Source organism: Falco rusticolus, chromosome 14, assembly GCF_015220075.1.
Source record: "Falco rusticolus isolate bFalRus1 chromosome 14, bFalRus1.pri, whole genome shotgun sequence".
NCBI lineage: Eukaryota > Metazoa > Chordata > Aves > Falconiformes > Falconidae > Falco > Falco rusticolus.
This window is the reverse complement of record NC_051200.1, coordinates 23,721,570-23,725,126: the sequence shown is the minus strand read 5'-3', so window position 1 is coordinate 23,725,126 and position 3,557 is coordinate 23,721,570.

Here is a 3,557-nt window from a genome sequence, read left to right as displayed (position 1 = left end):
GCTGAGCTGTTGCTGTGTTATTGCTGTGAGCCAAGCCAAGGATGCAGTCCTGTGTGAGCTGGAGTTTACCATTGGGACAGAAAAAGGCAGGGACTGCTTCCCCCATCGTGGTGCAATGGCAGTTTTGTCTGGGCAAATGTGGCAACAGTGAAGGAGAAAGCTGAAGTTCAGGTGGAATTCAGCAGTATGGAGCAAATTAGCTGCAGTCTGTGGAGTGTGAGGTAGTGTGGCTTGAGAATGTGGCTTGCTGTAATGAGGGATTGTACTAAGGGGACCCTTGCCTTTTAGATAGCACAGAGTCATGGGTGTTAGAGATGGAGAAGCCTGTGCTGATAAATAAATGTCTACTGAGCCAGCTGTCTGTGGCTAATGACAGTCCACAGGGGGAGAGGAGCTGGGTGCTGGAGGGAGCCAGCTTGCAGCCAGGAGAGGGTGGGACACAGTGCCTCCCCTCTGGCCCGGGGGTGCCTTTGGGTTGGGGTCTGGCTTCTGGTGCCTGCGGCCTTGAGTCACATTCGGGGGGGTGGGTGGTGCATCCTCTGCCGAACTGCAGAGCTCTATAGCCCACCCTGCAGGCTGTGCTAGCCATCCTCCAGTGGCAGCTGTGCCCATGTGCTCACATCACCCCGCATTCCAAGTACCAAGCGGTTCCCTATAAAGTATCTGCCTTACTGGCTCACCCACAGAACCCCCATTATCTAAATGGATGCAGGTTAGTGCTTACATATTTCTGTTCCTGGTTTTAAATTGAAGGGGTGTAAGAGAAATCCTTTCTGAGTGGCTTTCAGAGGCAATTAAAGCAGAGCCAGTTAAGTAGCTGTAATGACAAGGGACTCTGCTGTAGGGTATTTGGGTATAACAGCACCATTTTATTCAGAACAATAGTTATAATGTACTTAATCATGCTCAGTTCATATTGGGTCCCTGCATATTTACAGCTGTCCTTTCCTTTGGCAATAGGGACAAAGCTCATTAATTTCCTTTCATTACACTTCATTAAGCCTGGTGAGGAACTGGAGGGCTGTTGAATGCTCTGAATGTGGGTACTCTTTGCTCGTTGTCAGCCCTGGTTCAGCTGCTGTTGCAAACCAGAGACTTATAAGCTCACCTGTCCTGGGTGGATTATAGAAGTTATGTCATCAGAAGAAAGAACCTAGCAGGAAACCTTTAGGGGGGTGCGTGTCCCTTGGCTTGTGAAAACATAGATTAAAGAATGTACTCGGCCCACGCTGAGACAACAGAGTTATTGTAAATGTATTTATTTTCTCCCAAGAAAGCAGAAAGAAGGAAGTCACCCTTTGTCCAGTTCTCCAGCCAGTAGCTAGGGCACTAAGCTGGGCGATGGTGGTCTTGGGTTCAGCGCTGGCTCTGAGGCAGGGCAGCACAGGGACTGGAGCTGGGTCTCCAAATTTGCATGTATTCCATAAACAGCAGGCTGCCAAAGTTCCTCCAGTGTAATTTGTTTTGGGCCAAGTGTAGCATCAGTGGCTGGGTCTCTGCAATGTTGGTAGCTAGGGCGCTCCAGGGGCCTCAGCTGAGTGGCTGTTGTGTTGAGGGCTGTGTCCTCTGCTAAGCGGCTCCATCCTGGACTGAGAAAACTGAAGGGGAAGGCTTTGGATAAATCAGATTTTGCTAAAACTTCCTGTGGCAACAAACTGTGACAGAGAACAGTTTATCAGCAACTTCACAACTGCTTCTAATCAGAATCTGGCTCTCCCAGCCAGTGGGGGTATGAGGAGGAGGAGAGATGCTTCACAGTTCTGGTGACTCTGAGCTGGAGCCTGTGAACAAATGTTTGGTTTGGCAGCGAAGCCTTCTGTGAGCATCCCACGGTGTCTTGTTTGTGCTTATCACTGATGCACGTATGGCTGCCAGGGAATCACCTGCTCAGAAGGCAGCAAGGTGACAGGGGGGTCTTGGCACTGCTGCTCCCCAGGGAGGTGCTGGGACGGCAAAGCTCCCATGCTGAGCAGAGGCAGCAGATCATGCGAGTGTTCCCACTTCTTTTGCTAGTGCAACATAAACTAGCTGAGGTAAAACTCCATCCTCTGGTGGTTCAGGATAAATTGTTTGCAATAATACACACTGAAAAAGATTAGTATTGCTTGGGTAATCTATTAGGGTGGCTCAGCTTATGTAGGGACAGAAGGAGAAAAATACATCTATTATGTGCTTTTAGGTAACTTGCTATAGGAAACAAGAAAACCTCCCCCAAAAGCCCACCCCACTGTGATACACACTGCTGGATGTTTATCTTCATAGAAAAACTAGTCTCCCAGGTTTTGTATGGGATAAAGGTAAGAAGCAGCAAGTATTTCCTGTTGCATTCACTTCAGGTAGGGCTGTCTGTCTGCAGTTCTAGTATCATCCCTCCTAGGCCCCAATTAGATGTGATAAACTTTTCAGAAGTTTACCTAGATGATCACTCACCTACTTAAAGTTACCCCTGCTCTTCCAAGCTGTCTTGGGTGACTGCAAAGCCAAGTTACTCCTTTATGTGGCAGCAGCTGGATGTTTGCAGCGGGGCTGAGATGAAAATCCCTTTATTAGTGCTGTCATCTTGCTCAGTAATGGGCACAATCAGCTCTGCATTACTTCAGCAGGCAGACAATTGCGCCCTTACTCCACGTCAGTGCAGGGCGAGTGTTCAGCTGACATTCCTTTATGCTCACACTCATGCTGTGGGTGTCAGAGAGGTGCAAGTCAAAAGCAGGGTACCTTTTGGATGTGCCCATGGAACTATAAAATGCTGTCTTGATTTTCTTCTCAAAACACAAAAGTTAATGTCAAATTAACCTAAGGCACACCATAACCCCCCCCCTCCCCCCCCCCCCCCCCCCAATACTGGTAATTGTCAGTAAAAGGATTTGAATGTTTTTCAAGTGTAATACAGTCTTTGGTCCTGAATTAAATGCGTGGCTTAACGTGCAGCTTGCTTTGTAATATATAATTACCATATGGACTGTTTACAGTGCTTTATAATTTTTTTGGCACAGTGACTTACAGGAGTGATTATAAGCCTGGAGCTATGTGCATATATACGGCCGTGGGAAAGGAATTTAAGCACAATAGCTGCCGAAATCTGCCAGATCACAGTTAGGGGATGGGTCTGAGTAGAAGTAAAAGCTGGCTTCCAGCTTATGGAATATAGGAATAAGGCAATACGTATACACAAAGTACCAAACTTGCCAAAGCATTAGCCTCAGAAACAATCGGTGAATTTAGTCACAGACTATTCTGGCAATGTGAGGACAGCAGGACTGGGCATGTGACTGATGAAACAGCTATTACTGGAAATTAGTGTTTATGGTGTTAAAATTCAAAGACAGGCTGTCTTTGAAATCAGTTCATCATTTTGCTTCTGTTTTCGGGAAAGTAAATCTAATACTCAGCAGGTGTTCTTTGTAAACCTCATAGCCTTTGGTGTTCTTGAGAGACAGGTTTCATTTTGCGTTCTTTAACCCCGGAAAGGACTGGAGAGGTGGAACAGTCACCTACCCCAGATGAGTCCTAGAGGAAGACTAAGGGGGTAATTCAGTCCATCATGAGACGGTTCG